This window comes from Hemicordylus capensis, chromosome 3 (genome assembly GCF_027244095.1).
Source record: "Hemicordylus capensis ecotype Gifberg chromosome 3, rHemCap1.1.pri, whole genome shotgun sequence".
Lineage (NCBI taxonomy): Eukaryota > Metazoa > Chordata > Lepidosauria > Squamata > Cordylidae > Hemicordylus > Hemicordylus capensis.
The window spans coordinates 146,905,690-146,920,079 of NC_069659.1; positions in this window are offsets into that span (position 1 = coordinate 146,905,690).

Below are 14,390 nucleotides of genomic sequence, written 5' to 3' on the forward strand. Positions count from 1 at the left end.
GCAAAATTGACGGTATTATGTTTAACAGAGTGCCATAAGAAATCATTCCTGCCAAAGTCCAGGAACCTTTTTTTAATGTACTTTGCAGACATTTTTATTTCTGTTAAATGAAATTAATGCCATTCACAGTCTTTCTCTGTCCAGGGAACCTGCAGTGTCGCAGAAGTATGTATTTCTGCTGTTGTGTTCATGAAGCCTTTCCAAACTCTGTCCTACACTTTAGAAGTATCAGGGTTGTCTGAGAGCAGCAATACTAAGTGAGATCAAGAAAAGGGCAGGTAGAGGGAAAGGGACATCTCTAAGAGTCTAGAACCTCTATTGCTATCCCTCTGGCCAAAGAGGGAGGATTGGTTCACAAGATTATAGTAATGCCTGGTAACTGTTAACTCTGAGATTCTCGTGGTGCATGTGATCCCTCAGAGCTTTTTGTGGGATCCCAGTTGGCACTGCACCAACTTGATATTTAACCAGGATAGTTAATCTTAGATCTGAAGTTAGCTGGGTGATCCCAGCTAAATGTTGGTTTGCCATAGTGTGGATCGGGGATCAAAGAATCCTATGTTCTCACAATACATTTCATGGGAGCATGCACACTGTGAGTGAATCGTTGGCACTTACCTGAATGGTTATTCTCCTCCAGAAGCATGGATTGTATCCGATGACAGGATGGGTTGTCACGACCTACTGCTCCACAGACAGGGCCAATCATAGAACTTTGTGGCTCATCAGGAGGGAGGGACCAATCCCTCAGACCTCAGTACTTAGCCAGAGAAAACGTACTCCAATAAACAGTAAAAATACAACAAACAGGCCCAAAAGAAGGGCAACCAGAACAGAATGAAACAGAACATGGGAGAACTCGTCAGGAATGAGCGTTGCACTAACTGGAGAACCCCAAGGGAGGACAGACCGCCCAAGAAAGAAACTGCTCCACATAGTAGATATGTTGAGGACAGGTAGACGACAGCCAGAAGAAGATAAAGACCAGTCACACAAGCAGGAGGGTTGGATGCAATCCATACTGAATGACCATTCATGTAAGTGCCAATGATTCATTCTCCCTCAGAAGAGGATTGTATCCAATGACAGGATGGGACCTGCCATAGCCACTACGAAAAACCCAGGGTGGGAGCTACAACGTCTGGTCCTATGACAGAACCACCTGCTGTAGGACCCACCTGCCAAAGGATGCATCAGCCGACGTCCAATCATGAATCTTATAATGTCTAACAAAGGTGGAGAGGGAGGCCCAGGTAGCTGCCTGGCATATGTCAACTAGAGGCGCCAAGGTGGAAAAGGCGGCTAACACAGCAACATTTCGAGTAGAGTGGGCCGTAACCCCGGCAGGAGCAGGTACACCGGAAGCGGAGTATGCCAACAGGAAGCACTGACATATCCAAGGAGACAATGTGGAGGTAGAAACTCTCCTGCCCAGACAGAGAGCAGTCCCTGAATGAGACAAACAAGGACTCAGATGACCTGATCGCTTTCGTGCACCCTAGATAGATCTTAACAGCCCTGTGCACATCCAGGGTATGCCATTCCTTCTTCAGTGGCGGGGGGGGGGGAAGGGTGAGGGCAGAAAGAAGGTGACATCAGCTCCTGATGGAAGACTGAATTCACCTTAGGCAAATAAGAAGGATCAGTGCGCAACAAAACATAGTCTGGATAAATTAAACACAATTCCTTACGAATAGATAATGCACCCAGATCAGACACCCGTCGAGCCGAAGTGATGGCCACAAAAACCAAAACCTTAAAGGTCAACAACCGTAGGAGAACTGAACACAAGGGCTCGGAGGGTGCCTTTGTGAGAGTCCTGAGGACCAAATTTAAATCCCAGATGGGAAACCTGTGGATCGTGGACAGCTTCAAAACTGCCGCCCCTTTCAGAAACCTCTGAACATGAGGATGTGCTGAAAGGGCTGGAACCCTTTGCACCTGCAAAACAGTGGATAAAGCAAAAACCTGACGACGGAGAGTACTGGGCCAAAGCCCCGCATCAAGGCCCTTTTGTAAAAACCCCAACACCTAGGCAACAGGGGCCGAAAGTGGAGGAATCCCAAAGGAAGCACACCAGATCGCAAATGCTTTCCAAGTGGACTGATAGATCCGGACTGTATAGTACCAAACATAGTACCAGTATAGACCAAAATAGTCTGATGAACGGAACTAGAGTAACCAGAGACCACTAGAGAGTCCCGCTCAATCTCCACACGTAGAGACTGAGCCACGCCGGATCTGGATGAAAGAGTGGACCCTGACTGAGAAGCTGAGGATGGGACCCCAAGGGCATCGGTGGAGCGGATGATAGCGCCACTAGGTCCAAAAACCATGGCCTCCATGGCCAATGCGGAACTAGAAGAACCTCTGCCTGAAACTTGCGTACCCTCCAAATGGTCTAAGGCAGTGTGGCAAAGGGGGAAAAGGCATATAGCGACTCCCATGGCCATGGAAAGGTCAGGGCATCTGTCCCTGCGGCCCTGGGGGCCTGGTATCGTGTGATAAAGCGGTCTAACTTGGTGTTTGCTGGGGAGGCGAACAGGGCCAGGGTTGGATGCCCAAATTGCCAAACTACCTGATGGAAGACCCGGGAGTCCACCGACCACTCCGCAGGGTCCATCTGAGACCGGCTGAGCCAATCTGCAAGGGTGTTGGAGACTTTGCTGATGTGATCCGCCTCCAAGGAGAGAAGGTGTTCCTCCACCCAGTTCAACAGGAGAGAGGCCTCCTGCATCAGGGACCGGGACCTCATCCCACCCTGGTGGTTGACGTGGGCCTTAGCTGTTGCACTGTCCATGCGAACCAGAACATGCTGGGCCTGAACTACAGGAAGGAACTCCTGTAGAACTAGCCTGATCACTCCCAACTCCAACCAGTTCATGGAGTTTAAACACTCCTTCTCCGACCAGCATCCCTGGGCGAACAAATGGAGACAATGGCCGCCCCAGCCCTGAAGACTGGCGTCTGTTGTCACCTGGACCCAAGTCATAGAAACACCACCCCCTTTTTCGCTGCTGGGGAGTACCATCACCGCAGGGACTGCTGGACCCGTGGAGTCAGGTTGATCCAAAGCCTGAACTGACTGGCAATCCACTCTTGAATCGGCAACAACAGCCACTGGAGGGGACAAGAGTGGAACCGATTCCAGGGCACGATCCCTATGGTGGATACCATAAGCCCCTGCAGCTGACTCAGGGATAGGAAATCGGACCTGAGACGCAGGACTAGAGAGCGGCACCTAGATGCCAGCTTGACCCTGCGTTTGGGTGGGAGACACACAGTCCCTTTGACTATGTTAACAGCTCCGAGATGAACCACCCTGGTCTGGGGAACTAGGGAGCTCTTCTTGAAGTTCACCATGAAACCGTGGGACACCAGGACCGCCAGGGTCACTTGTACATCCTCCTGGGCCCTCTGAAAGGATGACTACCATATCAACAGGTCGTCTACATAAGGATAAAGATGACCCCCCTTGGTCCTCAAGTGCCACGAGTGCCACCATGAGTTTGGTAAACACTCGGTGCAGTTGAGAGACCAAAGGGTGGGGAAATAGGAGGGCAATGGTCGAACTCCAGAGTGTAGCCCTGGGTCACTGTCCTGATAATCCAAACATCCGTGCATGTTTGTGACTAGGTCAGTGCAAATGCCCGCAACATGCCCCCTACCTGGAAAGGAAGCGACAGCATGGGGTAGTCATTGGTTGGAACCTTTCTTGAAGCTGGGCTTGGATTGCTGACTGGCATGCTGAGGGCAACGAAAGGAGTTGTTACGAAAGGAGGGTTGGGCCCTCGACCACAGCTCTCGCTCCTGTCTATTCTGCCTGTAAAGAAATGAGAGTTTATATCCTTTGGAAAATGACGCTGAAGGGAAACTTTTGGGTTCCTGACGGGAAACAGCTTAGGGCATTGCCCTCTTCTTTTCCTTGGTTTCAATCAGAACCAGTTCCAAAACCTCCCAAAAAAGCTTATCTCCCCGGAAGACTGAGTTAGCTAAATTGCTCCTGGACCTTTGGTCCACCTTCCAGTTTTTTAACCACAGAAGGCATCTAACAGTAATGTCTGATGCCAATGCCCAGGCCGAAAGTTGGACCGCATCCAGGGAGGAATCTGCCATAAAGGCTGATGCCTTACCCAACTTATTAAGACCCTGCCTTAGGGCAGTCAAGTCAGGGGGAACCAATGGGGCCAACTCCTTCACCCACAAAATAGCTGCCCTAGCAAACATGGAATTCGCCATGGAAGCCCTCAGGGACAAGGCAGACACCTCATGCGATCTGCGCAAGGTGGCATCACACTTTTGATTGTCTAGATTTTTGAGAACCTTATTCCCATCCCTGGGGAGGACAGCCCCCATGATCAAGGTGGCCACCTCAGCATCACCAAGTGGCAACATTAATTTGTCCATGACAGCTTTATTAGAGTTGTAAAAACGTCAGATAGCAGGAGGCGGACCCTTACACTCAATAGCCCAGTCCCATTCAGACTGGATAATATCCAGAAACAGTTGAGGGCAAGGGATGGTCACCTCGTGGCGCCTGAAAGAAAGAAGGACCTCAGGATCCCCACCAGGTCCTCAGGAGGTGGTGGAACCACCCCTTCCAATCGAAGGCTTTTGCGGACCTTATGCAATAGTACTGGATAGTCTGCAGGAGTGAAGAGATAGTAGGGGGAAGATGAAGAAGACACTGAATCCTCTTTGTCCCCCGACAACTCTCCCTCCTCCCTTCCTGAGTCAGAGTCCTCAGAAGGACCTACATGGCTGCCTTGAACCACTACAAGGGGCACCCTCTGATGCACCCTAACGGGGGAGGTACAAGGAGACAGTGGAGGCAGATCGTGCTCAGGCACAGAGGCCGGCGTGGGAACAGGCCCCAAGGGACCCGAAACTCCTCCCCTGGCTCCCAACATGGTGGCCGCACCCGAAACAGCTCCCCCAGCACTCAAAAAGGCGCCCGTCTGGGCCTGAGCAGGGAAAGTTTGGGCAGGAATGGAAACGGGGAGGGAAGGAGGAACTGCCATGACCAGCCAGGCAAACCTGCCGAGTTTCTCAGCCACCACCCAACAAAGGAGAGCAGCAAAGGCAGCTGGACTCTCCTCCTTGCCCAAATTGGCACCGGCACTGTTCTGGTGGGCAGAGGAGGTGCTGGGACACTGGGTGGGCGGAGCAGCCACCAACACATCTGAGCCCGAGGACCTGGACGCGGAGGCTTGCGGCAGGTTCTCCAGTGCCATGGCCTGCCCGGAAACGGCAGAAGCCGTGGCAGAGCAATGAGGCGGAGCGGGGAGATTGGGCGCCCCTTCGGCGGGTACCAGCTGTGGTGGGGTTGGAGCGGCAGCCACTGTCGCGGTGGAAACAGTCTCCGTACAAGGAGATGAAGCCCACCCAGTTCCCTCTGCAGGGGTGATCTGTGAATCAGCTGCGGAATTCTTTTTGCTTTTCTTCTTGTCCCCTTTGTCCTTCTTTTTCTCCCTCCAGGAATCAGGGGAGGGGCGAGCAACGGAGGTGGGAGAGGTCGCCGCCGCCCACTTGGCCTGGCACACAGAGTGCGCCATAGAATCCTCAGAGAGAGAGGGAGATACCTCTCTCTCACCGCGAGTGAGCTCTTAACACCATATTCAGGCAAATCAAAGCAGCGGCTGAGGAAAAACAGTGCTCTGCCTCCCTGATAGCCCCTTTCACTGGCACTAAGGAAGACAGGTAAGTATAGAAATAGCAAGGCCAAACAGCTAAAAGGAGCAACAAAAACTAGCACCTGCTTGGAGCAAGACAGGACAAAGAACTGAGGTCTGAGGGGTTGGTCCCTCCCTCCTGGGGAGCCACAAAGTTCTCTGATTGGCCCTGTCTGTGGAGCAGTAGGTCATGACAACCCATTCTGTCATCGGATACAATCCTCTTCTGAGGGAGAATCTCAAATTTAATGGGCACTGGACATTGCTGTAATTGTGTGAACCAGGCCAGAAAATATGAATCAAAGGCAGCTAGATGTGAGCAGGTATTGTGTTGTCCTCTTTCTGCAGCAGGCTTTTCATTTTAGGCCGTAGCAAATCTACATGGATTGCTGTTGCTGGAGTAGAACCATTATGTGCCACCCAGCTAAAATAATCTGTGAAGGGGGGGAAAGGATGTGTGGAATGAAACCGATTTCAATGCCTAATAAGTAAGGCTATAACAAAAATAGGTGGAACCCTTTTAAAATAAGTAACTGTTAACATAATTGGCTGTAGCGTGATTAAACTGTGCCAGCTCTTCTCAAGTAAACTAGTTAACAGGGATTATAATAAGCTTGTTTTAATTCGGTATTCTCTTTTGTCAGAAACAGCTGTTCATAAGAACAAGCCCTATTGGAACAGGCCCAAGGCCTATATAGTCCAGCATCCTGTTTCACAGTGGCCCACCAGATGCCCCTGAGAAACCCACAGGCAAGATGTGAGGGCATGCTCTTTCTCCTGCTGTTGCTCCCCTGCAACTGGTATTGAGAGGCATCTTGCCTCTGAGGCTGCAGATGGTCTGTAGCCACCAAACCAGTAGCCATTGATAGACCTGTCCTCCGTGAATTTGTCCAAGCCTCTTTTAAAGCCACCCAAGCTAGTGGCCACATCCCTGGCAGAGAATACCATATACCATGTGCTGGGTGGAAAAAGTACTTCCTTTTGTCAATCCTAAATTTCTTGGCCATCAGTTTCATGGGATAACCCCTGGTTCTAGTGTTGGAGAGTCAGCAACATTTTTCTCTGTCCACTGTATCTACTTCATGCATAATTTTATACACCTCTATCATGTATCCCTGTAGTCACCTTTTTTCCAAACTAAAAAACCCCAGAAGCTGTAGCCTTGACTCATAAGGAAGGTGCTCCAGGCCCCTGATCATCTTGCCTGCCCCCATCTGCCCCTTTTCTAGTTCTACAATAGTGACAAGAACGGTATGCAGTACTTCAAATGTGGCTGCACTATAGATTTCTATAAAAGCATTATAAAATTAGTTTTTTTATTTTAAATCCCCTCCTAATGATCCCTAGCATGGAATTTGCCTTTTTTCACAGCTGCTGTGCACTGAGTCTACACTTTCAATGAGCTGTCCACCACAACCCCAAAATTTCTCTCCTGGCCAGTCACTGACAGCTCAGACCCCATCAATATATATGTGAAGTTGGGTTTTTTTGCCCCAATATGCACCGCTTTACACTTGCTAACATTGAACTGCATTTGCCATTTTGTCTCCCACTCCCCCAGTTTGGAGGAATATTTTTAGAGCTCCTCATGATCTGTTTTGGATTTCACTACCCTAAATAGTTTAGTGTCATCTGCAAATATGGCCACTTCGCTTCTTACCCCAACTTCTAGATCAAAGAGAGCCTCTTTCATATGGATGGAAAACAAGCTGCACTGGGCTTCTGCTGATTACCCAACAAATCTTTCTTTAAAAATAAATTATTTTTAAGTTATTTTACAGAACCATGACAATAGGCTTTAAAAAATTATAGGCTTGTTTTGAAGCAGAGCTAACTATGCTTTTTCCATGCAGAATTGCATGTATAAAGACATTTGTTCGATCCTGGGATAGTATGTTCCTTGTTAGCTGGTATCTTATTTAAAGTAAAAGGTAAAGTGTGCCATCGAGTCAGTGTCAACTACAGGTGACCACAAAGCCCTCTGGTTGTCTTTGGTAGAATAAAGGAGGGGTTTACCATTGCCTCCTCCCGTGTAGTATGAGATTGGAGTGTTGGTTTCACTTACTGTGAAGACTTCTTCTTGTTGCTGAGACCGAGGACACCTCTGGGTTATCCTTCCCGTAAGCTCCAAGGCAGGACAGTTGATTGGATAGAAATAGAAAGCTATGCCTACTTGAAGCTGAGGGGGATAACCCCACCCAGTTCTTTTGGTCCGAGGTGCGAAAGGCACAAATGTAAATGTAACATTAACTTCAACATACCATACAGAAGCGTAACAGATCATAACAAGGCAGAATTATACAGAGTAAGATAAAATACAGAGCTGGGCTTAATTCCCATGAAAACATTAATACCAAGAACTAAGATGGTCAACAAGGAACAGGCAAAGACCTCAAGAGGGTGGGTCGAGGTGTCCTCGGTCCCAGCAACAAGAAGAAGCCTTCACAGTATGTGAAACCAACATTCCGTTCTCTGTTGCTGGGACCAAGGATACCTCTGGGACATACCATAGCGAAGACCCATGCCTATTCTTGGGGAAGCACCCTCTGCAAAACATGCCTTCCAAAGGCCGCTTGAGAAGATGCATGTAGGTCAATTTTATAATGTCTAATAAAAGCGGAAGGCGATTTCCAGTTAGCTGCCCTACAAATCTCGTGGACAGGAGCATTTGTAGAGAATGCTGCTGAGGTGACCGCTGCTTGGGTGGAATGAGCAAGAACTTGTGTAGGCGGCTGCAGATGTTGGACCTCATAAGCCAACATTATACAAGCTCTAATCCAACATGCGATGGTCGGAGCTGACACAGCCAACCCCATAGTACTAGGATGAAAAGATACAAATAAGATATTTGTGGTCCTAAAATCCATCGTCGGTTTAATATATTTTTTGAGACAGCGGCAAACGTCCAATTTATGCAATTGTTTTTCCTTAGGATGAACTGGATAAGGACAAAAGGAAGGCAGAAAAATGTCTTGTGATTGATGAAATGGTGTAGCCACTTTGGGTCAAACCGAGTCTTCCTAGAAGATGCAGAGAGATTTAGAAATGGAGAGTGCAATTAATTCTGAGACACGTCTAGCGAAGTTTATTCCACCAGGAAAGCCAGTTTGAATGACAATAACTTTAAAGATATGTCTGCCAGTGGTTCAAACGGAGAAGATTGCAATGCTTTTATAGTACACTATGTAGGTCCCATGATGGAAACCTATGAACGGTCAGGGGAGATAACATGGTTGCCCTTTGAAGAAAACGTAGGAGGTGTGGATGGTTTTGGCACGCCATGCCCGAAATGCTGGAAATGAGCCCTGGTAGCAAAGCTGCTTGTCTTTTCAAAGTGTTTGGACGTAGGCCCTTGTCCATCCCTTCCTGTAGGAATTGGAGGAGATGGTTCAAGGAGACATCGGTCTTAGGTACTGAATGTCTGGTTAACCAGCACAAGAAGAATGTCTGGTTAACCAGCACCAGGTGTATTGATATATCCTGTTCGTTGAGGATCGGCAGGATGCTAGCATTGTTTGAAGTACCTGTTTGGTACATCCCTGCTGACCTCGCTCAGTTTCCAGGCAGCTAGTCAAAACCAGGCTGGATTGTGGTGCCGCACTGGATGCTGAGTAAGAAGATCTTTGCCAGATGAAGAAGTTATGGGAACGATGGACATCTTGGCCAGAAGGGTGCCACCAGAATGACTGTTGTCTGCATCATGCTGATGCTCCGCAACACTCTGGCCAGAAGAGGCATTGGTGGGAACACATACAGCAATCCCCGTGGCCAGGACTGGATAGGGCTCCCACTGTTTCCGCTTCCTGGCAGGGAAAACAGGACATGAACCGTGGAGTTTTGGTATTCTTTGTCATTGCAAACAGATCCATGACCGGTATTCCCATGCGTGCTGTGATCCTGGTGAACACATGCGTTGAGAGTGTCCATTCCCCCAGTAACAGGTCCTCTTGGCTCAGCTAATCGGCCATGAGGTTGTCTTCTCCCTTTATGTGATGTGCTGTCAGAGAGCCCAGGTGGCCCTCCGCCCAGGTGATCAGACAGGAGGCCTCCTGATGTAGCGACTTGGAACGCATGCCGCCTTGCCGATTTATGTGGCCTTTGCAGTGGTATTGTCTGTTCGCACTAAGATATGAGCGCCCCGGAGGTGGAGTTGAAATGCCAATAGAGCCAGACAAATTGCCTGCAGCTCTTTCCAATTGATGCTGTGGCTCCTTTCTTGTACAGACCATGTCCCTTGTGAAGTTAGATTGAGACAGTGAGCTCCCCAGCCCGTTGCTCGCATCTGTGGTTAGAATCACCCTTGTTGGGTCCAGAAATTGTTTCCCCCATAGAAGGTTTTGCGGAAGCAGCCACCACCTGAGGGCTGGGCGCAGAATCTGGGGGGTGTAGCTGTACGATCCGTTTCACAGCTATGGCTCACTGATAAGGCAGGAGGAACCATTGGAGTGCACAGGAGTGAAACCTCGCCCATGGGACTGCTTTGAAGGTCATGACCATGAGCCCTAGGAGCCTCGCCAAGGTGGATAGTAACACCATAGGTCTCTGGAGAGCCTGCCTGATTTCTGAGGTGAGCAGTAATAATCAATCATGTGGAAGAACAAGACGGTCAATTTGCGTGTTTATAAGGACACTCAGGTGTTGCAGACGGCAGGTCGGTGATACCTGACTCTTTGATAGGTTTATGCAGAAGCCGTGATTCCGGAGGGTGCAGAGTGGTGTTTAAATCTCGATGTGCTGTCTGTACTGATTTGGGTAGGAGAAGTAGACCATCCTAGTACACCAGGATCCGGATCCCCTGAAGCCAGAGATGTGCCACCAGTGGAGACAACACCTTGGTAAAGACTCGTGGAGCCGACAATAGGCTGAACAGAAGTGCCATATATTGCCAGTGCCGACCCGCATAGTGGAACCTGAGCAAGGACCGACTGTGACTGTGGATGGGAACATGCAGATAAGCCTCCTTCAAATCTATGGATGTTATGATGTCTTGATGATGAAGGGCCTCTGCAACCAATCTTAAAGTTTCCATTCTGAACTGTTCCCTTTTCACCCACCTGTTTAGGAATTTTAAATCCAAAACAGCTCTTTTTGTTCCGTTCTTTTTGGGGATGGTGAACAAAATAGAATAGACGCCCTCCCCCCACTGCAGGGGTGGAACATGTTCTACTGCACCGATTTCCTGTAGATGATGAATCGCTCAAAGAAGCTTAGAGTGCCTAATAATAGAGCGCAGATGTGGGATTTCGAGGAACCTGTGAGGAGGGGGAGCTACTTGATCTATTTTGTACCTGTCCCGTATCACCTTTAAAGTCCAATTGTCTGGAACGGATGCTTCCCAGGCATGGAAGTGCTCTGTCAGACTGCCCAATTTTGGGGTGGCAAGTCACTGTTGGCCTTTGGCCTGCCTATGTTGGAAGAAGGGCTGCTTATTGGAACCAGTGTTCCTATAGGAACCGCCCTGTCTGTTCCAGTTGAACCTCTGGGTTCTAAAGTCTTGACCCCGGCCCCTAAAGAACCGGAATTCATGAAAGGGCTGAAAGGAGGACTGAGTTTGTCAATAGAGTCTTTTGAAAAATGGCTTTTCTGATTATCCTGGGGCTGTTGGCATGCCCCCCCCCCCCGCCTTTTGTGTGTCTTTGGATTCTACTAGCACATCCTTAAGTGCATTCTCTCAAAATAACTGCTTTGCACTCCGTCGTATGCCACAGTGGTCAGATTATTTTTAGAAGTGGCATTGACCTGCCAATGTTTAAGCCAGAAGTGTCGGCGCCCTACAACCGCAGCAGCAGATGCCCGTGAGACAAACCTGATTGAATCTGAAGTGGCGTTGGCCATGAAGGCCTGAGCCTTTTGGATTTTAAGCAGTTGCAGCCTCAGCTTTGTTGAATCCGTGGGTGTGTCATTCAAAAGGTCATCCACCCACAGCAGAGAAGACCTGGCTGCCATCGACGCTGCAGCTGCAGCCCGTGTGGTCAAGGATGTATCATCATGGACCTTGCAAAACGATAGTTCTGCCTTTTTGTCAGCGTGATCTTTGAGTGTGACCTCGCCATCCTTTGGCACTAAGGAGCCACTGCCCAACCGGGCTATCGGACCATCGGTATTGGGGGTCTTTAAGAGATCCACATGTTCCTTTTTTGGTAAGAATAGAAATTAATTGGCAGCCAAAAGGGTTTTTCTACTAGCCGCCGGTGATGCCCACACCTGCTTTATAACTTCAGAAAACAATTCCGGTAAAGGTAGAAGCATTTCTCTTGGCACCACCCTAGGAAATACTAAATCTCCCTTTCCAGACTGAATAAGGTCAGGTCCTTAATTAGCTTGCAGGCCAATAGCCTTGAGGACCCTTGACATCAGGGGAGAAAAATCATCTGCAATAAATAGGCGTTGGGAAATATTACAAGGTTCCACACCCTCACCCCCAGACCACTAGCCCTCCTCCTTAGGTAGGGAGTCTGGATCCTGAATGTCTGCCTCCAAATTGCCCACATCATCCCCGAAGCCAGTGTCACCAATGCCAATGGGCACTGTCCCTAAGGTTAGTTTGTTTTGAACTAAGAGCCTCAGGTGAAGGGGGTCTGGATCCCCCCAGGTGCTTGGAATTTTCAGAAGAATGGTGGTCCTTGGTGGCAGAAGCCTTATCCTTGGACTTTTTATGTTTTTTAAGATGTCTGGTTTTGGCCTTCAACTTGCAGGGAGAGGGACACAGAGAGCTAGGTGGAGCCGAACTTTCTGAAGAAGTTGCCCACCTCTTGCGCTTTCTGGATCCACTTTGTTTCTTAGCAGGTCTTATCTGGTAAATAGTGTCAATTATGGCATTTTTAGACTATGCCTGCTACTCAGGGGGAACAGACCTGGGCAATTAGATTGTGGGACAGAGGGAGATGGTTGATTCTCAGTCCCTGCAGTGCCCTCTGCTGCTTGTAAATTAGAACTGGTAGATTGGGAGGATTCTGGCCTGTTCTCTCCATTTCCCGCCAAATTCGCTGAGATACCCTGAGCCATTTTATAAGGACTCCTGCCACCATCTTAGGTGTAGCTGCTCCTTTAAAAACACTCAGTGCCCTGATCGCAGCCGAGGAGGGTGGTGGATTAGCTACTGGGCGCCTTTTACCTAGGAAAAGCCACTGCCCAGGGGACACACAGTTTTCCACAGTTTGTTCGTAAAGTTGGTGCTGGGCCCATGAGGAGCGAGTGAGGCGCGGTCTCAGCAGGCGGCCTGATTGCCAGTGCTTGTGAAGGGGGCGGAGACGCAGCCAGTACGAGCAGCCTGCAGGTGGCCGTATCTGGTGCTGAGGAACTCTCCACATCCAGGGTCAGGCGCACGAACGGCCCGGAGACGGCTGTGGCCGACTGGGAAATATGCAGGAAGTCAGGCGCATGAATGGCCCGGAAGCGGCCGTGGCCGACTGGGGAAAACGCAGTAAAGTCAGGCACACGAACGGCCCATGGCACACGAACGGCCCATGGCACACGAACGGCCCATGACAACTGTGCTTTCACTGAATGTGGCCCTCCTGGAAAGTCAGCGTGGGGGCCTCTCCCTTCAGAAGGCAAACGCTGTAGCGTGTTAATCGCCCTGATCACCACATGCAGCGAGGGAGGTGAGTAAGGGAAACAGAGGGACCAGCAGAAGAAAGACGAAATTAGGTTTTTGTTTTTTAAAGTTGTAACATATTCAAGGTAAGAAGAGAAGGGAATCAGAAAGGAGCAATCAGTAAGGAAACAATCAGAATTAGCAAAGATATGAGAGAAGGAAAAAATCGCTGCCTGGAGCTTTCAAGGACAGAAAAGAACTGGGCGGGGTTATCCCCCTCAGCTTCAAGTAGGCGTAGCTTTCTATTTCTATCTAATCAACTGTCCTGCCTTGGAGCTTACGGGAAGGATAACCCAGAGGTGCCCTCGGTCCCAGCACAGAGAAGATGCCTTTCAGCATCTTCCTATATCACTGCTGCCCGATATAGGTGTTTCCCATAGTTTGGGAAACATACCAACGGGGATTCAAACCGGTAACCTCTGGCTTGGTAGTCAATCAATTTCCCCGCTGTGCTATTAGGTGGCTCAGTATCCTATTTATCATACACATTTAGCATGTAGTATAGTACTTTTTGGAGATGCCGGATCAAGTTTACATATTTCTTCATTTTAACACTCTACATGCAGAAAACTAGTATATCAGGGAGAATTCTAAGTTGAAACTATACTGAACACTGTTGCTGGACATGTAGGCTAGAGCTAATCTGTCCCCCCCCCCGCCCCAGCTGTCCACCTCCACAACCCCCTTTTTATATTCTATGGGGCTTGTCCTGTACATTGTTTGTAGTAGTGTCAATTTGCTGAGCAAGCAGAGCATCCTGTATGGAATCCTATACTGCTTTTCAGACAATAAGATTGTGGTGTTAAGTGAAAGTTACATTAAAGAAAAAATAGTTAAAGTGCTTAAACAATATTCAGGAGAATACACCTGACCTTCTCTGGAATATGGAAACACATGACAATTATCTGTATTGCACATATGAAAATCTGTCTTTTTTCTATCACCAGATTACTTAATCTGTTCTTGTTCATTTTGTAAAGAGTGTTGAAGCAGAAGGACGACAACAGGTATGGGCAAATAAAGATAACAGTTCATGAAGAAACAGGTCATGCAGGGCAGGGCACTCCCTACACAGTGGATATGTACAGCACTTATTGTTTTGTTTAATGAAAACTCAGCTG